Genomic DNA, 22,469 nt, shown 5'->3' with positions numbered 1-22,469 from the left:
TAAATATTACCAAATTTTAATCTCTATATAGAAAAACAAATACCATATAGAAAAGACAATCCTAAGATATTAGTTTTGAAATAAAGTTTCATAAATATATCAATTTGGTTATTAACACTAGAAGGTTAATTTATCAGCACTCTCATTTATCTGAGTAAAAGTGTTATTTATTGAGTAAAATAAACAATGGAAAAACACAGCTTTATTTTTCACACAGCAGGTAAAGCAGGTACCAGCAGCTGGGGGAAAAGAATAGGCCAAGTTTTAATTAAGATTGGCCATGTCCTCAGCTGGTCTATATCATTCTGTAGTTTACAAAGGCAAACTGACTTATGTTACCTGAGGATCTGGTCCTACATGTTTAAATTAGGATTCATTTGGAAATCACCTGTAAATACCCTTTCCTTGCCAACAAAGAAGCATGTGGTAGAATTTTAATGGGTCCATTATGTTAACAAAACACAACATGATTATAGTGATGATGGGGAATTTGGCTGTCCTGCATGGAAAACATCTAGTTTAAAATAAATATGCAAATTTCCCCATCTATGTGTTAATCTGTCAAGTGTAAAGAATGCCAAATTTTTAGTGAGAATAAACTCTAAAGAGTAATCATCAAATAGAAGTGTTGTGCAACATTAGGTCTAGGTCACACAGAGATCCATTAATTCATACTTACCCTCTGTGTATATTGAAAGGGGTAATATATAGGCCTAATCCTTTAAGATGCTGAGTACGCACAACTCCAGTATTAGAGATACTGAACTTGATTCTGATCTCACTTTACCCTAGTTTAACTACAGTGGGTGTAAATCAGCCTAGCATCAGAGTCAATGGAGCCCCACTGTGTAAGCCATACAGGCCCTGAATTGATTCAGGAGGGCCTGAGAAGCCAGTTATGTTAACTGGCTGCCCCTAGAGGGAGAACCAGGCTTAACTGATCATGATGCCCAGCTGGGCAGGAACAGGCTGGCTGGCATAAAGAGAGGAAGTTTGTAGCTGTAAGGAGATATGCTACAGTTATTCTCTGAGACTAGACAGTGAGGTGGAAGCTCTGGTATCCTACTCTAGTGAGAGAAGGCAGGCAAATAGCTCAGGGAGGCATAAAGCAGCACCCAAGGTTCTAGTGGGGATCCTGGGCAAAAACTGGACCTCCCTGGGGGAGCCCTGAGCGGCATTTACTTAAGGATGGGATAAGGTCAAGCCCAAGGAGGGTAGAATGGGGTTATGTTTATACTCTGATTTTGTTGGGGATTCCAAGGGGAGTCCTGTGAATCCTGGGCCTGAGAAAAGGATGAGTCTAGACAGGCTGTAGGGAAATAGGCCTCCATGAAATTACATAGGAAGGAGCTGAAGAGAAACAGCAACAAGGAGTGGTAGTGAGCAGAGGTTAGCTGCTGATGATAGTTCCCTGGGCTAGAATCTGGTGGTGGGAGAGCCCGGGGTTCTCCTACCTGCCAGTGGAGAACATGGCATGGAGTCACCCCAGTATAAGGCAATAAGGATGATGGAAAGGCCTGACACAAGGGTGTGAGGACCATGGGGCCTGGAGTTGGGGGTGCAAGCCTTTTTGGAGGACTGTTGTATTAATTAAGATGGAATAAATGGGCCCAATGAGTCAAAAGTGTTAGCACGACACAGCCAATGTCTAATATTAAACAGTTTGTAAACAAGATTTGGGGTTCGGTATACAGACCTCAGCCTGCTTAGTACCATGGCAAACACATTACTAAACAGCCTTTTAATCTTTTATTAAACGTACAGAAAAGGAAAACAGTTAATGCATTTGAAGTGAAAGCATTACTTAATACCTTACAATTTAACAATGTCCCTTGTTCTTTCCCTTTAGCTGGAGAGAGTTTATAGTAGGGGCAAAAAACACCATTGTTTAATAGGCTTTTAGATGATATTAAAGATGGTTATAACTGCCCTTTTGAGGAAAAGAGGAAAGCTAGTTGAGATGGGCTGTAGCTGTTGTAGTTGTTAATGTCTATCAGCAAAGATATAAAATACAGCTCTGCCTCTGGAGTTAAGATTACAAGTGAGAGTCACTGCTTGAAAAACACAAGCCCAGCACATGGTTTTATCAGCCACTCCGAGAACTGTCAAACTTGTGCCAGTATCAGGCTGTTTAAGGCATTGGTTTTAGCTGCCTGTTCCTTGTCACAGGCTTACAGCAATATTGCAGAATATAGGTTTGGCCAGCTACACCAGACTCTGATTAGACAGAAGGAAAAAGGAGAACAATAGGAAAGAGAAGAAATAAGATAGCCGAAGGAAAAGCTTGCATAAGGGGGTACTTTTTTTTTTTTTTTACACAAAGTATCACCCCAGGTGGTAGTTGGGATTCAGCTGGAGCTCATAGAGGTGGCAGTGTCATCTCAGTCCATGTCTCTGGCCTGCTCTGGTCAGGATATCATTCAGGATCAGGATAACTAAGGCCTGGGGTCCTAGGAGATGGTAGGGCCACGATGGTGAAGCTCGCTCCAGGAGCCAATTTTTCTCCTCAAAGTCTCTTTCTTTAAGGAACCTAAAAGGGAGGGATGGGTGGAATAGCCTTTCCCCTCATTATTTTGTCCACCAATTAATCCTAATTTTTGACATACCAATTTTGGGTTCACTAGTTTCTGATCCACTACTCCCCTTACTTACGAGGCATGATCCTTGTGTTTGATCACAGTCCTTGAGTTCTTGTGGCACCTTAGAGACTAACAAATTTATTAGAGCATAAGCTTTCGTGAGCTACAGCTTATGCTCTAATAAATTTGTTAGTCTCTAAGGTGCCACAAGTACTCCTTTTCTTTTTGCGAATACAGACTAACACGGCTGCTACTCTGAAGTCCTTGAGTTATATCAGTGAGTCTTTTTGTTTGACTGATTCAGTCTTTCTGTCTTTCGTATCTTTCCCCATTGACATTTGTTATAGGTAATTCTGAAACTTTATGAACTTCCTACACCTAAATGCACAATTAGGCTAAATTTGTTGGCCCAGTTATCAGAACTAGACATTGGACTGTTTTATGTTGAACTTTGTTACTCCAGAAAAGGTGGACTAAATTGTGACCCAGTCAGAGGGCTGAGTTACAGGAAGAGAGACCATTGTAGTGATGGTTCATGGGAGGTACCAGATAAGGGGAGAGCTGCTATGCCCATGCCCAGCCACAAGGAGACACTCTCTTGGTGAGTGAACACCTTCACATGCTGATTTACAGCAGCTAGGGATATCGACCAATAGACTCTTGTTTAACATGGAGTGAGTTCAGAATCAGTGCCAATATTCCTAGATTTGTTTAAAGTAGGATTCATGATTCTCAAATGTCATAATGGTCCTTCCTTCTTAAAAAGTCTTCCCCAATGGGTCAGACATGCTATTGAGGCTCAGCTCTGCATTGGGGATGTGTGGAAACCACTCCATCCCAGGCAAGCTCTGAAAGAAATTCTGGCTTAGGGAGATAGAATCCATCCTCAGGCTCTCTGGAATGCAGGTAGAACATTCCTGCAGCTACACAATTTTGGGACTGAAGCATCTTGCCTCTGTGTACTGGGCTAATTCTTTGGCTATTGGGGCCATGGTCTGGTCTCTTCTTTGCCCCACGGGGTTCTCATACACTGCAGGGAGCACTGGGAAGGAGCAGTAGGCTTCTGTACTCCAGGGAGCACAAGAACTTCAACTATGCCAAGAGGGTGGGCCTCCTTGCACACTTCTAGAGCAGCCAGGCACAATTTTGCTCCAAAGAAGTACCTCCATTCAGCTGACACCAAGGCTTCTCTCTTAGACTAATTGATTACGTTGTGGTGTACTGTGACAGAGAAAGGCATGATCTAGTGGTCTAAATCTGTGATTGGAGTCTAGAAACCTCCTGTGTTCTAAAACCAGCTCATACACTTGTTCCTTCTGCTGCCATAGGCAGGCACTCAAGACAGTTTTTTAATTTGGTTCCCTAAAGTTAGGCATAAAAATAGGCAGCCTGGCTTTCAGTGGTGCTGAGCACTTACAGCTCCCCTAGACTTCCTCTGATTTACACTATGTACAAAATGTGTGTATGTTTTTGACATTGGGTGGTGTGGCTCCAGTTTTAAACATGGGTAATAGTGGAGACCAAACAAAACCATTTTCACAACCCATTCAGGGGGACTGACTTCCACGAGGGCTGAATCAACTTTCAATATTGTTTTCTCAGCTCCCCAAAGATGGCAGGAAGGAGGTCCACTTCCTTTGCACTAAAAGAAAAGGAGTACTTGTGGCACCTTAGAGACTAACCCAAATGCATCCGATGAAGTGAGCTGTAGCTCACGAAAGCTTATGCTCTAATAAATTTGTTAGTCTCTAAGGTGCCACAAGTACTCCTTTTCTTTTTGCGAATACAGACTAACACGGCTGCTACTCTGAAACCTTCCTTTGCACTGGTTCACAGAGCAAGGGTGAGGTATACTGCATCCAATGATGGGCTGTAGCAGTAGATGTGCTCCCATTGTGTGCTGGGAAGCCCCAGGAGTTATTCAGAATAGCTCGTGATGGGAAGTACAATTCTGGACAGCCAACACACAGCTATGCCTTAAACCCACAATACAACTCTTTGTGATTACAAGCACAATCTAGCAATGCACTTAAGCATGTGGTTAACTTTAACCATGTGAGCAATCCCACTAAGTCAGATTTTCAGCAAGAGTCTGTGCTTGTTCTTATTTTTATTTAATGGAAGTCAATGGGACTGCTTATGTGCTTGAAATGATTTGCTGTATCACCACCTATGTCAATAAAATGTTTCAGAACACTTCTGAGTTTATCAAAAGAACTAGAATTTATGTTTCAACATAGCGATTGAAAAAAGCAAGCTACAGAGTAGGGGCCAAATCTTCAGCGGGTGTAAACTGGCAGAGCTACAGTGAGTTCAAAGAGTATTCTAGCATACACGAGTGGAGATCTGGCCGTCCTTTTCAGGTACATTCCTCCTTGATGTTGCATTGGAGCAGATTGTCTGCTGGCATAACTGTATCGACCTCAGTGGAGTTACTCCAGAAGAGAATTAGGTCCATTGTATCTAAAATACCAGCTTTAGTAACTTCTCAAAATGGACATTTTCTGGTATTATACATGAATTGCTTGAAATCTGGACAAATGTTAAGTATTAAAGTACTTTCAGTTATTGGGGAATGAATGAATGTTTTATGTTTCCTTCATTCCAATCATCTTAAATAAGAAAAATATCAGTTCTCAATTGCCAAATAGCAGTATCTGGTATCTGTTAGATTATGATTAACAATAACCATTGACAGCTAGCTCCTCAGGGCAAGCCCACTCTTCTCATATTATCTAGCTGATAACTCAGACAAGATTTAATAAAAAAAAAAAGAGAGCTATACAAATTTTACCTTAGCTACCAAGCAAGTCTTCATAGTTTCACATTTGTTTGGGTAGAGAGAGAGCACCGAATTCAGGAAATGTTACTTGACCACAAATAGGTGCAAACCTAGCATTAACAGGCATCCCTATTTTGGTTGATGGTAGATCCATGCAGAGCTTCCTTGTTTAGCTTACTCTTTCCAAAAGCAGGGGTAATTTGCACAGTGGGAGGGAGGGTAAAGGTATCACTGGTAGATTCAGGGATACACACGCAAAAATGTCTGGCCTCTGCATCTCAACTGGAATGCCCTATGACATTCTGGGTGCAATCCAGACCAGTGAGGGGCTGTGTCACCACTGCCCTGCAAACTATGGTGCCTTACATAATATTTTGCTGCTGTAGCTCCCACCTAGGCCCTCACAAACAGCCTGCCAACATGCAGGTCACATCCTGAGTGACTGTGAATAGCTGCAGCCTGCCAGTCACCCAGCAGTCTCACTCTGGCTTCCACTAGCCTTGGTTACCACTTGCAGGGTGACCCAAGCACACCCAAATCCCAGATTTTCTCCCAAAACATGTGTTCTGTACTCTCCAGTCCTCTCCTAGTATAAATATACTATAGCCATTGACCTTTTAAGGGGATCAATATACAATTTGCTACCCTAAATGGAGTAACCAACACAGGTCACAACACTGGATTAGTTTTGATTAAAGAATAAAAAAATATAACTACAAGGAGATATACTTGTCCTCACTTAAAACCTAAGGCATTAAAATCAGAAATGGTTACAAGAGAAATAAAGAAACAACTCTTTCTAGTAGCTAGAACTTAATAAACTAGACTTGGTTCACAGTGAAATCCCTTACCACATGTTCCCAGTATCAAATGTGACCAAATTTTCAAGCCAGAATCTGCTCCCTAAGCCTGTTTCTTTTGTCATCTTTAGGTGAAAGAGAGATGGATAGGGAGAGATCAACTTGGGTGTTTTTGCCCCTCACTTTTATAGTACAGTCACCATTTGATTTATTTTCCTGAGGGTTACCACAAGATAAAGTTCCATCCTGCTTTGAGGATGGAGACAAGGAGTCTGGTGGTGAAAGCGGTTTCATGCTGTTTGCTAAAATGCAGATTTGCCTTGTCTCCCTCTTGCTGTCTCAAGGACCTTGTTTACTATTAATATGTAAATTGAGGTAAAACACATTCTTTTGTTTAGGATAGACATGTTTGATTAGGGATACATGGGTCTGAACATGTGCTACCAACATAATTTAGGGAAATTCATAACTTTACATATAATGTTGCTGCATACATTTCATCATGATGATATTGAGTTTTCAAATGATACTTCACAAGGCATATTTTAGATTATTTAGTTTACACAAAGTTTATTACAATGATGTATAAGGTGTGAATACAGGAGTGCATTTGATCACAGCCCCCAAATGGAGCCTCTTGTGGAATGGCTTCTGCAGGCTTTGAGGACAGGAAGCCAGAACTAAGGTGTAAGATTTCTTCCTTCACTCCCCTCTTCTCGCTTGATTTTCTGGCATGCACCTACATGCGTTGGCCAGTGAGCATTTGACCCATACTGAAGGCACAAGGAGACCATTTGCATTCTAGTGTGTCCATAATGTCTCATGGTGCTAATTGTTCTCCTTAGAGACAGACAAGTCCATTACATTTAAATAAATTAAGAACCATTCCAAAGCCTTGCTGAAAACTTGAATCAAAGCCAAAACTCAAAACCCAAGAAGGGTCAACTATTTGGATAGATTTATTTGAATGTATTTGAATCAAAATACATAAATAAAATAGTCACTTGACAAGAAGTGCCAAATTTAAAGATTTCAAGTGCTTGGAATAAATAGCCGTACTCAAGAGAATCCAAATCTTTTTCTGGGTCAATTCTAAGAGGATGTTCTTTGTGCTGCACATTCAAGAACATTGAAGAGATTATCTGCCACTGTGTGGCTGGGAATTGTTCTGATTGATCAGTACTGCCTGTTTGGCTATATGAGTTGAAATCTTGGCAGAAAGAAAAGGAGTATTTGTGGCAACTTAGAGACTAACAAATTTGGCAGGGAAGTTAAGGAGAGAATGTAAAAGAGCAATGAGACTGCATGATGAAGAGTAAGGTGGTTCCATATCAGGCTTACTAAAAAAAAGTGTATCTATTGCTTGGCTTGCAGTATTAAGTAAAGTTGTATTTTCCAAAGAAGATCTGACTGTTTTTGAAGGAGGTGGCTGGGATTGGTCCTAAGGTTACAAAGGATAACTAGGAAACTGCTGGGCAAGGTTGGGCTTTTTATTAAGGTGCATGAGGTGAAGCAAAAGTATATGATGAACTGAGTTGAGGTCATAAATATTCAGCACACACTGATTGTGCTTCAGCAAAAGGGGGTAGGGGGAATAAGCTAAATGACCTCTTGAGGTTCCTTTCAGCTCTATGTTTCCATGATGAAGTGCACAATAAATTGTAACCCTTGTTTGTCTTCACTTGTTCCATCCTTTTATCTGTTATCCTCTTCTTGTGTCAACTCTACAATTCAATGACAAATTTTGGGGGCAGGAACCTTGCTGTCTTCATGTTCTATAAAGTGCCTTGCATGTTTGGGGAGGGGCATAAATAACAATTCCAGTACATGCTTACATGTATTGTAATGATGTTTGGGCTGGAATTGTTTCCTGAAAGGTGACAGCAGTCTTTTGGTTAGTTTCTTCAGGTAGTTTTGAAACAGAACAATACAGAACAATAGCTCTTTACATTTTTATAAAGCTTTACACTTGATTCTCTTAGAATGAACTGATATTCTGATCCATTTAATATGGCTGAGGAAATGGAGCGATGTCAGCAATCTCAAATTGTTGAGTTTCCAAACTATTTGGGTTAGATTGGGCAACCCTTACTCAGAAGTTGTCCCATTGACACCAGTGAGAGTCCACATGTAAGCAAATCACTACTGATGAGAGTAAAGGTTACACAATGTGGTCCATGGTGATAGAGGGCTGAAAATTCAGGCACTCAAGCTTAAAAATCCATATATTTTGTGCCTTCCTGTTAAGAGCATGAAAATCCCTGATGTACATGAACTAGTGAATGCATATGTGCAATTTTGATTTGCATATGTGTATTGGAACTGTGTGCCTAAATCAGCTGATAACAAAGGAATAAAAAATTATTTGGCAAATTTCAACCTGTTTTGTTTCAGAACACATAGTTTAGAAGTTCAGGAGACTTTGATCTCATGATGTTTGAATTGTACCCATCTCTCTATTGTTATGTCATGCTAGAATTGCACTATGAATATTGTCTCAATATATCAGTCCTCTACCTCTCCATTGGGAAAACTGACTACCGTTAGACAGTTACTGATTCATGAGAGGATCTTCCTTCTTATCCCATGACATATCCCATTAATTTCCTCATAGGCCTTTTGTGAGGGATCTTGTCAAAGGCTTTCTGAAAATCCAAGTACGTTATATTGACTACTTGTCCTTATCCACATGCTTGCTGACATCCTCAAGGCATTCTAATAGGTTGGTGAGGCATGACTTCCCTTTACAAAAACTGTGTCCCCCAACAAATTGTCTCAATTCCTTCTTCAAAATAAGGATTAAGTGATGCATAGAGCTTGTACTAGCCTTCTGAACAGGGGTGAATTTCTCTCTCTTCTTATAGTGGCTTAACATCATATCCTCCCAGTGCTCTGGAGACATTTGCTAGCCCTTAACCCTTTTTTCATCCTTACTGCACATTGTCCTGGAGTGACATGCTTAAAGTATGCATACAAGGTGCCTATTAATGTTCTACCAAAGATCTGGTTGTAGGCCTGGCTTGATATAAGTAACTTGCCTCATTTCTTAGTGGGCATAACTGGGAAGGTGAATAGAATGTTAAGTTGTAAATAGGGGCTTGACAAACAGCATGCTGGAGTCAGGATGTCCTTGCAACACCCTGATGCTAGGGACTCTGGACAAGATAAACCTGGAATGTAAAGATCAGCCTGGATCACCGTGAAGAGCACATGGACAGAGCATGCTGCACAGGGATTGGTTCTGGCAAAGAAACTAAGCCAATCCAAAATTGTGTGATTTAATATATAGCAAATGCAATATGTAAATGTATATAAAGGAAGAGGTGGTCTGTGTAACTTTGGATGTGTGGTACGCTCTATACCCACCCCCTACACTTGAGTCTGATCAACTCTTGACTGTATATGCCAATTAAAGGAAACTGAGTGACAAAATCCAGAGTCAAACTGAGCGTTTTGGATCCCAGAGAACTGGATGAAGTTTTCTCCCAGAACTGGACAAGGTGTTTTGGATAATCCAAGAGGAAAAGGTCTCAGAGGGAATCCCAACACTGGTTATCTTATTTCCTCCCATATTCCTCTCTGTGGGATAAATCTAGTTTATACTGTGTCAAATTCTTATGTAAATCTTATGTAAATCTCCATTTGCTGAAGATAAAACCACTTTTTTTTTGCTTTCTCACATTCTCTTGCAATTGTATGAAAGATATCCGCTCCATTTTATAAAATCAAGGTATCATATTTAAATCCTCTTTATGCCCATTTTTCTCTCCTGTATTAGTCAGTTTCACATGGAATATTATGTGATCTGTCTTCCCTCTGATGGTGGATAGGCCACCTAGAGATTGATAAGCTTCCTACGGGCTTGGCTGAGCAGTATTGCCACCCCCAAATGTTCAAAAATCATGAGATTGGCTTTAAAATCATGAGATTATGTAAAAAATCATAGATTTGGTGTTTATTTGCCTTTTTCTTTTTGAGCCTTTAGGGTGCACTGGGGTCATATTGCGAAGCTTTCTCCAGAGCCATGAAGGCTAGAAACTTACTTTTTCTTTAAGAATGAAGACTGAAATCATCACCTAGCCACTTGACTCCAGGAGCTGGGCTTTAAGGGAAACAATAATTATCATGAGACTCATGACAAATCATGAGAGTTAGCAACACTGACTAAGCAAGGGAGACAGGGGGTCTTCTAGCTGAAGCAGTACAAGCTCATGTGTTAGATACAGAGGTCCCAGGTTTCATCTTCACTGCCAACATAGTCATTGTACAATGTTTTTCCCTTGCCCTCCACCTGTTGTCTCTTGTCTTATACTTAAATTGTAAGTTCTTTGAGGCAGGGACCATCTTTTTTTTTTCTGTTTGTACAGCACTTAGCACAATAGGGGTCCTGAAGAAAAACTGGAGTTCTTAAGTACTATGGCAATATAAATAATTCCCTTATTGCCTTCAATAGCTTAACAATTTGAAATATACAATATGTCATCTGCATAAATGGAAATTTTGTTTCAGAATTTCTAAATTTTTATTTTTTCTTTCTGGTAGTGGCAGTAAGTAGTTCTGTTGAAATGGCAGAGACCTGGGCAAGAGCATTCTTGGCACATTTCTCTTTCAAAGTTTTAAACTATAGCCACTAATCATGAACTTTAAGGATGTCAGAGGGTGAAGTTCAACCCTGTATAGGCCTATGCTTTACGTGGGACTTCACCAGTGAATTATTTTGTGTGGGGCCTTCTGCACAAGAGTGAAATTCAACTAGAATGGTTTAATCAATGAAAAATGACATTTTGATCTGAATTGAAAATTTATGTAGAAATTGTCATGAGGAAAAACAAATGGAAGATTTTCACAGCAATGGCTTCAATAAAATAAAGAAAATGTTAAATCTTTCAATTGGGGGGGGTTGTTTTCCCACTTCACTGCCATCTCTCCTCATTTCTAATAGAAAAATGGTATAAAAGGAAAGGGAACTAAAGGCAGTAAAAGGAGTGGGAAACTGAAATTGAAAATACTATATTTGGGTTGAATTGTTCAATTTTTAAGTCAAACTAAAAATCAAAAAAATTCATGAAATTTCAAGTGAAACTTTTGCTGGAAAATAGTTAACATCTTTAGCCAGCTCTATGAATGAGTGATGTGTATGTGAAATCCTGGCCCCACTGAAGTTAACTGCAAAGCTCCCATTGATTTAACTGAAGCCAGGATTTCATCCATGTCCTTCACATAGTAAACTTACCAATAAGTATTACAATAAAAAAGAAAACAAGGAGTCCGGTGGCACCTTAAAGACTAACAGATTTAAAGCTTTCATCGGTAAAAAACCACTTCTTCAGATGCCCCATCTGAAGAAGTGTTTTTTTACCCACAAAAGCTTTAAATCTGTTAGTCTTTAAGGTGCCACCAGACTCCTTGTTGTTTTTGTGGATACAGACTAACACAGCTACTCCCTGAAACAATAAAAAAAGTTTATCCATTTAAAAATGGACAAAATGGAAAATAAAACATGATGTTTATATTTCTACACAAAGACCTACCCTGTATATTGACTGGCCTTAGTTTAGTTTTTCCATTCTTAGTATAAAATAAAATCTCCATCAGAGAACACTGTGTGCATTTCCCTTGTAGCAGGGTCCATCTGAACACAAAATGGCAGCTGTTTATGGAGAAGGCAACTCTCAGTGGAGGAACTTTCTCCATTTAAAGATGGGGAAAGCACATACTCATAATGGATAATAAGCTGCAGATTTAGCGTTGCTTAATGTTGTAGGTGCACACACCAAAATGTAAATATTAGCCATTGTTATGTTTCTTAAGCAATTTCTGTGTCTTTGGTTTTTATTTTGCAGAATTTCCAGTTTTTTAAGCTATGTTCCTGACCAAAAAATAAACAACCTTTAACATAGCTAGCTAATGTTATTAGTGAACTAATAGTTGACTAGTGGTTATACTCCCCACAAATCCTTAAGTGCTTTCACATTTGAAACAGTCACACTGTGTCTAATTTGACCACTTTGCAAAATCACTTTTCCCAACTTTCTCTGATAAAGTCAGTAGGTTGTAAGACCACCATGATTGTTTCTGCCAAGAAATCAGCATTGAACAGGCATTGAATGTTTCACAGTCTATAGCCTGGAGTAACTATTAGTTCTAATTGTCGAATGGTTGAACGCTTTGAAGGACAAACGTATGTCCTAAGGCTGTGGTGCTGATGAATGCAAGCATTTCTTTCACTTGTCATTAGTAATTGAGGGTAAATTAATATTTACTAAGCAGAGTTTCACAGAAAAGGGTGTGCTTCAGAAAGCTACGAAAAAGAATGCCACAGGAGGAAATGTGGAAACTTTATAATACTTCGAACTCAGTTGACAGCGATTAAGACAGCTAGTAGAAACATGAAATAAGAATGATTCATTTATTACTCTTTCCCGCAAATTTTTAATCTGATCCTATTCTGTCCCTTAATATATATAAAGTGTAAACGCTCCTGATGAATCTTTATATAATGTGCCTAAATCCTATTAGTCTTAATCACGTGTATAGTGCCGCTGTAGTTCAGCAAATGGAATTTATCCCAATACAGTATGTCCATATAGTATGCAGAGATCAATCTAATTAAATAAATGTGTGTATATACACACACATGCTCATTCACACTTCGTTTGTTTCCTTAAAACCTCATTAAACTCCTGAGTGATCCATAAATAGATTATCCTACTTTCCCAGTGGTTGAACTCAATGGGCCTCATCAAAGAATAAGCTTAATACTGAACTTGAGTAAGCATATCACAATCTTACCTATACTGTAAAGCAGATTTTTGTTTTGTTTGTTTCTTTAGTTACATGACAGTGAATGAGTGCACAGAAATAAGCATATGAATCTAAAACAATGGTGATAAAAATAAGATATTAATTGGATCAATGTTGGTTTTTTTCAACTTTTCCCTATATAGACAGATTTTTTTTTAATGACACATGAATAAGGAATGAAATTAAGTGGTTTGTCAGGAAAGTGCATGAAATCGCTTCTGGAGTAATTTGCTGTATACTATGTAAATATGTATTTTAGATGTAACTAGGTATATTATTTACACTCTTTTATATTTTTCATGTGGATTGTTCAGTTCCCAGACATTGAAAACCACAATGAATTCTAGAAATCCATGTAGGGCATATAAGTATTTTCTAGGGTATTTATATAATATATTTTTATTTAAAATTTCATTTAGGTCACACTTTCTAAAACAGTCTATATGTTATGCAATGAATCTGTGCACTTTGTGTGTATGTAACACTGCATTTCTGAAAGGAAATGTGGTCTTTTATGTGTACAAAAGTATGTAATTGTCTTGTGGGTGCAGATTTTTAGGCTTTTTTATTTTGCTGTCATTCATTGAATAATTTATGTGAATACTACTTTGCAATATTCAATTGCCTCTAAACCTGGAGGAATACTATTTGTTAAATAACTATTGGGGAAATAATGGAAATATTTTTCAAATAATTCACTGAATAATGTTGTCTAGTATACAACCAACTCTAGAAATCATTAGCATGATGGGACTGCAATGGCTGAAACCTGTGTAAGTTACTTTTTCAATTAAAGTTATGTATGATATTAATGCCTGACTATAAAACTGAAGAAGACATTTGTGTAGCTCAGAATTTGTTTCTTTCACCAACAGAAGTTAGTCAAATAAAAGATATTACTTCATCCACCTTCTCTCTCTAATATCCTGGAGCCAACATCGCTACAATAACACTACAAACTATTTTACCATACCATTTCAGTCACACATACAATACAGGCCAACTACTTTGACAGTTATTAGTAAAATCCTACACATTTATGTAGTAGTGAAGATGCTTACTGTGCAAGGGTGAATTTCACCTATGTATAGGAGTAACTCCTAACAGTCTAACCCTGTCAATAGAAACTGAAGGTACTTTGCAAGATCAGGCCTGGGGCTTTAGGCTTTTAACTTGGAGATTAAATCATACAGGGGGCTTTGAATAGGCCCTCTGGAGAGTGAAAATCCCTGTGCCTCATTTAAATTTTACTAAAAAAGAAAAGGAGTACTTGTGGCACCTTAGAGACTAACAAATTTATTTGAGCATAAGCTTTCGTGAGCTACAGCTCACTTCATCGGATGCATCGATGAAGTGAGCTGTAGCTCACGAAAGCTTATGCTCAAATAAATTTGTTAGTCTCTAAGGTGTCACAAGTACTCCTTTTCTTTTTGCAAATACAGACTAACACGGCTGCAACTCTGAAACCTTAAATTTTACTGAGTCCCTATTGTAAAGGCTTGTGTGGGTTTTTTGTGTTTGTTTTTTGTTTTGGGTTTTTTTGTAGTGAACAGGGCTGTACTAGCCCACTGCATAGCAGTGACATTCATCTCTACCCAGTACACCTAAGAATGTGGGACTGGTCTCTGATTTTGCACAGAAAAAAGGAAGTTTTGGGGTAACAACAGTACATATTTGCATCCACAATACAAGCCTCCCTCAGGAAGTGTATCAGAGGCAGCATCAGAGCTTGGACAGACTTTTTTCTTGAATCAGAGCCAAAGGTCTTAAATAGATTAAAAGCCTTTAAAATTCTCTATACCCCAGAATCGTGGGACTGTCTGAGTTCATAGGAAGAGTGTAAAGATGACTAAATTACCTATGTATTTTCCCAGTCCTGAGGATGTTGGGTGCCATCAAGCCTGCAGCATAAAACAGCACAGCCTACAGGCTGTTCTATGTTAAGCCAACTGTTAAGGGTTCCTAGGGGTTGTTCTGGCATCTGGCAATCAATCGTTGCATTGGCATCAATCCCATACACTGTTTTCCCTAAAGGTATAGAGTAGAAACTAATATAGTGGCCTTCCATAACTGAAAGATTCCCCCCTCCCCTGGAAGGAGGAAATCTCCACTGGCAGTTAAACTGGATTTAAGGCTGCTTCATGCCATGAGAGCAACACAAACATCCTTAACAGACCTTTAAAGCTATATATTAAATGTAATTATATGCACATTATGAGCATGCTACAAAATTCATGAAGCTGCAGAACCAGAGGGGCGGTCGCATCTTTTTGCAGGACATCAAGAAACCAGATCGTGATGATTGGGAGAATGGGTTGACAGCAATGGAGTGTGCCTTGCACCTGGAAAAGAATGTAAACCAGTCACTCCTTGATCTGCATAAGCTAGCATCTGACAAGAATGACCCTCATGTGTGTGACTTCATTTAAATTCCTTGTCTGCTTTTCTGTTTCAAAGTTCATTGAAATGATGGCATGAAACAAACCATTTTTGATGCAGATTGTATTTCATAGTTGAAAAGACAATTTATTTTCTGTAAAACTAGAATTCTTGAACTCTTTAATATGACACTTTTTGATTCATAGCTAAGACTGCTGTGTGACTTCCCATCATTATATTGATTAAACATACATTTATGTTCTGCACTGCTAGTCAGTTCAAATAAAACATATTTAAAGATGGCATTCTAGAACTCTACATGTAAACACATCCTAAGGAAGTGATCATCTAGCATTCATTTCTACTGTAGTATATCATTTCTAACTGAAGGTACTTCTGAGGATTACACACACACACACCCTGTAAACCCATGTGGTAGCTATGTCCTCTTTTATAATATGTGTTACATGGCAAGCAGTGAAAACTACACTGTGTTCCCTTTCCCTTTTGATAAACTTACATAATCCATGCCTATAGCATTGGTGAGTCATGCTTTCTCACCAATTAAAAAGTCACATTTGATTGTCAGCTTGGTGTGGAACTTTCTGTTTCCAACAACTGATCTCTCCCTACCCCCTTCCAAACTTCTCCCTCTAAAAGAGGAAATCGTTCCAAGTGCTTAATTCATTTAGTTCAACCTTAAATTGGGCAGAAAAGCAAAGACATGTGAACTACTGACAATGCACTGCCCAATTTCAAGGAAGGCAGAATGTCTTTCTTGAGGCATCAATGGATCAACTTCCCATTAATACCACTAATAAAAATGTAATTAGAAATATAGTGGAATGTTCTTATTTAAAGCAGAGTATTTTTACAAATCTGTAGCCTGATCTATAGATTATGTATTGATTATATTGATTACTTAAGAATTCCCACTTATCACTGTGAGGGTTGACAGGTTCTTGTCCCAAAATCAGGCCAAGTATTATTCAAATTATAATATAGTTGGGAGCCCTGATGTGCATAGTTGCAACACTCACACTATTGGTAGGGCCCTACCAAATTCATGGTCCATTTTGGTCAATTTCATGGTCATGGGATTTTAAAAATTATAAATTTAGATATTTAAATCTGAAATTTCACTGTGTTGTAATTGTAGGGGTCCTGATCCAAAAAGGAGTGTGTGTGTTGCGGGAAGCACAAGGTTATTGTAGAGGAGGTTTGCTGTACTGCTACCCGTACTTCTGCACAGTTGCTGGCAGTAGTGCTGCCTTCAGAACAGGGCACCTGGCCAACAACCGCTGCTCTCCAGCTGACCAGCCCTGAAGTCAGCACAGAAGTAAGGGTGGCAATATTGTGATCCCCCCCCTAAAATAACCTTGTGACCTCCCTGAAACTCCCTTTTAGGTCAGGACCCCTAGTTTGAGAAACGGTGGTCTCCCCTGTGAAATCTGTATAATATAGGGTAAAAGCATACAGAAGACGAGATTTAACCGGGGGAGAGCAGATTTCATGGTCCGTGATGCCTTTTTTATGACCATGAATTTGGTAGGGCCCTAACTATATACTCTATTTCGAGCTCCACAATTTCTGTGGTTTTCTGTTGGGTCGTATATCTATTAAAAGTTCATCTGTTCAAAGTTCATAGGTCTCAAGCCTTATGCTAACTTGCAGAAGCTAATGTCTCCACAGGATACAGGCCTGTAGGTTTCTCACATTTATTGCTGAATAGAATAAAAGCAGAATATAATGCAAAGCAGTGACTATACGAAAGGCAAGCTAGCCCAATGGGCTGCAAATACAGTGGAATGTTCTTATTTGCAGCATTCCATTTATTTTAAACAAACTCATGGTTTTCTGGTTTGTGTTTAGCAGCCAGCAAGATGTGTCCATTTGGCAGAACTTACCACTTTCTGAAAGACGTAGTCAAGATTCTGAAAAAAACTATTGATTCCAGATGTAGTCTTACACCAGCACTTCCATGCACGTAAGTTTCCATTTTCGGTCTGTACGCTGTTATGAGGAAAAGAATGTGAGTTAGTTCAAATTTTGCTATTAGAAGCTATTTTTCTTTGAAAACTATAATTGTTATAGGGAAATTGCATAGGAAACTATACAGACAAACATTTTTTACTAAATTAGGCAAGTTAATGTTTTAATTGTTTGACTAAGTACATGTGTAAATATGTTAATATCTCTAGTGAGGATCAATTGTCTCCAAATTCAAGGTTAAGGTGTCAATTAAGTTTCCAGACAATAAAGGCACCAGTTTTTTAACATTAATGTGAGATGTGTTCCAAAAGAAAACAGAAACAATTTTCATTGGTAAAGGATTTCAATAAACTTTTAATAATATCCACATGTATAATAAATATTGCTAGTGCCCCAAGCACATATTCCTTTTGAACTTGTGAACAAAAATTGATTCAAGGTGATGAATTTGTAATCAATTCTGATTGATGAAACTGCATTTTTAAAGAGACAGTGCTGTGTCATTTATACCTTTTCTGTGAACAAATGTGTTTAGTTTTACCTGTCATTATCAGTGGACCTACAGAAGTGGAATAAAGAAAATACAGTCAACTATTAAAATTTTGCTTTTATTAAAAGAAGTGCTACTTAATTAAGGGTTAAAGAAAGGAATGTGTAAAATATAGGTTTTAGCTACCATAACCATATTTTCAGGCAGAAGCTGATCATGTCAAATTATTAAGTAAATTAATCAGGCAAAGTATCACTTTTTTTAAGGCAGAAAAGAGAGTGGTGCAAAATTAAATGGAAACATCTGCTTGAATATTTCCAAATTTATTTGCAAAATACAGTGTTTGCCATTAAAAACTTAGCTGTTATAATTCTGCACTATAAAAGTGGAAATAATTATTGCAATTATGTGGTATATATTGACAAATGTTGATTTTATAAAATATTACTTACTGTATTTATATGATTATTCCCTATTAACTTGTAGTTATACAAACTCTCCTACACCCAAAGATTCTCAAGGAGAAAAGCATGCATGCCTCTGTAATGATAATTAGAGCTGATGCAAAACCCCATTTTTGGAAAAAAAATAATTTTGAGCAGCTCTTATAATTAATATAATGAAAATTAACATTAAAAGAATGTGAAAGTTGCAAAATGAAGCTCTGAAAAGTTCATAAATGTCAACATTAAGGTGGCTCGCATAACCTTAATTCTGCCCACTTATGTATAATTATTATAACCGGATTTAATTACGTTTGCATACAATTTTTTTTAAGCAAAACTTCTGCCTCATTGAGAGTCTGAACCAAATTTCACTGAACACAGAGGGACATTTTCAACTGACTTCAGTAGGAATTAGATCAGGCCATCAATAAACATACTTTGCTCATATTAACACTCAATTAAACATAATTTTACAAGTATGTTGCTGTAGAAAATTGGTCCAGCATGGAATTTTATATAAAACTCATTAAAATCAACCTTGAGCTAGAGCATTCCTGTTGCCTTCAGAATAAGGAATGCACAAGAAGGCCAACAAAATTTCCTGTTTTAATATAATGAAGTAAGTCCTGTGAAGTTCTCTATTGGTGTCTTCTTTAGTAGCAACCTTGTAGTAGTAACATGCCAATCTCTAATATTTAGTAAGTTCAATTGTGAAACCCTCATTTTTCTATCAAAACTCACAAGGCAGTAAAGTGTGTGAAAGAGTGCAGGGGACTGTTTTGACCACTGTGAAGGTTACATGGTAAAGGGCTCAAAAGTCAGGCAACACCACAGTTAAAATTGAACATGCAACTTTTGGCTGAATCACACCTTTAATTAAAATCTGAGGTCTAAAGGAAACATCATATTTTGGTGTTAACAAAATATTCCAAAATTCAAAAAAGCTTCTTTTTGTAGATGCAAATGCACTGGGTAGAAACCCAAGTTCAGAGAATTATGACTGCAATTCATTTTTGAGGGTGCAGATTTTGTGTGCATAATTTCTTCCCCACAAAGGGAAGATGAACCTCAGCCCTTATGTATCCAGTGAATGCCAGGACAATCCCAGTATAGCCACAGGATCATCCATCACATCATTTGTACTCCTAGATGTTGCAATCTGCCTTAAGGTACAAAGTAGGTACTCATTCTACAAACACGTGAGTAATTTCATTGAGTCTAGTGGGATGTGAGTAACCCTGAAAATTCAGGAAAAAACTAAAACCCTAATATAAAAATACCTCATCTTGAAACCAATTCAGGAAAAGGAAGAGAAAAATATCTTGATGGGACTATTCACATACTTAAAGTTATATGCATAAGTGTTTGCAAGATCATGGCCTTCATCAGTAGAATTAACAAAAGCATGCTGCTGCACACAGCTAAATATTCTGCATTTTTCACAGAGCTCTGTATAAGCTCCACAGAGATGTGATTGCAGAATTAGGATCCTTGTGTACAGAACAATATTACGGGGAGTGAATTACATTAAAAAAAAACAGGTTTCAGAGTAGCAGCCATGTTAGTCTGTATCCACAAAAAGAAAAGAAGGACTTGTGGCACCTTAGAGATTAACAAATTTATTTGAGCATAAGCTTTCATCTGATGAAGTGAGCTGTAGCTCACAAAAGCTTATGCTCAAATAAATTTGTTAGTCTCTAAGGTGCCACAAGTACTCCTTTTATTAAAAAAAAACCTGACTTGCACTGAAGACACTTGAAGAGTGACACAACAGAAAAGTAACTTTGTATCAATGTTTCTTCTTTTTAAGATACATAACACAGGAATAGCAATCGACAGGCATGTAGGCATATATGTAGTCTTATCTACAGAGCTACACGCAGAATACTTGAGAACTGGAACTGCTGTAGTATATATTTTTTTTAATGTATCAGAAAAGAATGTTTGCTAATGTGACAGTACTAGAAAAATACCTATCTATGCTGTCAAAGAGGTGGCTTTAAAGTGAGAATTCCATTAATTGAAATCGGGGGGGGGGGGGGGAAGGAGAGGGGGAGAGATACAGGGAGATACTGACTAGTTAGGAGATTTTCCAAAATGAAATTTCCAAACTATATCATGCAACATAAAAAAAAGGGGGAATATTATTAACTGCAGATTCAGATTTTACCTAAGTAATGAGAGGTGACATATAGTGGTGATTTGGAGGAAATGTAATCACCTTCTCCTAGTCAATGATATAAAACATTACTGCAGGCCTCCACTCTGACTTTCCTCACACATTCAGGGCCAAATTTGCCTCTGAATTACATCATTGCAAATACTGAGTAACTCTAATGAAGTCAATGAAATTACTCCTGATTTACAATCTAAATGAAATAAGAACTTGGTCTGTAATGTGTCCATTTCAATTTCATTGGTTCTATTGTCTGTGGTTCCATTCCATCTCATTCCCTATTGAAGAAAATAGATAAAAGTATGCTGATCATTTCAAATACATTTTTAGTTTAAAAATATTAGCTATCAAAAAATATAAAGGAGCTGCTTACTGTCTAATGCACTGCTCTATTAAACTGTCTCCGTAAAGTCCTCTCGAGGTAGGAAGAACAAAGACAGATGTTGCTTTTCATTTAATATATAAATTATTTGAACAAGCAACCATAGTCAGAGATATTCAGCGCAGCCAGAAGGTCCTAATTTACTCTGGTCAGAATCAGGCTCAGTATATTTAAATTCAGTGCTACCCCTTTAAAGAAAAATTTAACACAAAAGAGAATAGTCGATTTCAAGCCTTTGCCGCAAAATAGCAGTGGGCTAGTATGTTATCAGCATACGCCCTCATCCATGACATTGTAGAAAATATATGGTCTGATCATGACCGTGGCTATAGTGACATGCAGGAGATTAAGGGACTGTGTGTGGGTACACCCTTGCCCTGTGTGTGGGCCACACATATTGCACATAGCAGTGCAAGCGGAATGCCGGGCAGGTATGGGGACTGTGTGGAGCCTCGGCTCCACTCCACAATGCAATTGCTAGTACAGCTGAGCAGGGGAGAGGGGGCTCATGAAGCTTTCTTCCTCTGTGGAGAAAGGGGGAAGCTGGGTGGCAGATTTCTAGGTGCTAATCTAATCTGGTTTTTGGATGGAAACTAAGGAGAATCACAGGACCTAGCAGTTCTCCAAAATTTAGAAAATTGAGTTAAGCCTCTGTACTGCTAGGTCATTATCAAAACTGAATGTTTTGAGTTTTTCCCATCCTTACTATAAGAACTGTGTTAACTTGAGGGAGTTCACACAGAGTCATGCACAGTGCTGGATGGGATCTCAAATTGGCATTTCCATTCCACTGTTTTACATTTTGTAATACTCAGGGCCAGATTCCCTCCCCACAGGACACACACGATTCTTCTTGGCTTGAGAAGGGATTGCTTGTAACCTGCAGCAGGAAGGAAGGTCCCTTAATCTGAACATTTAAAACCAGTCCAAATAAAGTTGCAGCAGGAGTGCAGGTTTTAAACTGTCAAGTAATATTTAATCATGGAATTGTCTAGTGTGGAATCAAACAGGGCATTGAAACCTGTGACAAGCCTCTTTTCCCCCTACTTGTTCTGCTGTCACATTGAAAAATGTATTATTGCTAAACTCATGCAGAAAACTGCTTTAGGATTTACTAATTTTATTTGAAAAGTTGTGCTATTAGATATAATCTGTTCTGGCAACAACAGTTTACCACAGTAGAAAGACATTGTGAATGTTGTGATTGAAAGCATATCTGTTCTTGCTCTTATGTTGAAATTCTGCAAATGCTTCGGGACCAAGCCATGACATTGCATTTTGTTTCATCAAAGAATTTAGTTTCTGCAAGGTTATGTTTAGGGGCTGATTCTTGTTTACACAGAGCTCCATGGCAGAGCATCAAATGTCTCCCCCTCATCTGCTAACTGGAATGGAAAAGTTAAGGTAAGTGAAACTCTTGGTGCTGACACCCATAGCTCCCTAATAAATCTGTAAAGAATAAACAAATTGCTTTCAAGGAAAATGAAAATTTTAAGGTTCCAGGTAAAGCCTTCTTCACTGAGTGGAGAAATCGACTGACCTGAGATAAGCATGGAAGTATATGGTGCTAAACTAATAAAGCTGTAGATCAGGGGGTCTCAAACTGGGGGTCGGGACCCCTCAGGAGGTCGTGAAGTTA

General features: G+C 38.3%; 1 long non-coding RNA gene across 1 annotated transcript; it reads right to left on the bottom strand.

Moving 5' to 3' along the window:
* Positions 1–770: 770 nt before the first annotated feature.
* Positions 771–15,368, bottom strand: LOC122459712. Its single transcript, XR_006280567.1, has 3 exons — positions 15,177–15,368; positions 3,760–3,764; positions 771–781 (listed from the first exon to the last, which is right to left on the bottom strand). It is a non-coding gene; the product is annotated as an uncharacterized LOC122459712 (long non-coding RNA).
* Positions 15,369–22,469: the final 7,101 nt, after the last annotated feature.

This window comes from Dermochelys coriacea, chromosome 4, assembly GCF_009764565.3.
Source record: "Dermochelys coriacea isolate rDerCor1 chromosome 4, rDerCor1.pri.v4, whole genome shotgun sequence".
NCBI lineage: Eukaryota > Metazoa > Chordata > Testudines > Dermochelyidae > Dermochelys > Dermochelys coriacea.
This window is presented reverse-complemented; position numbering and strand designations above follow the sequence as displayed.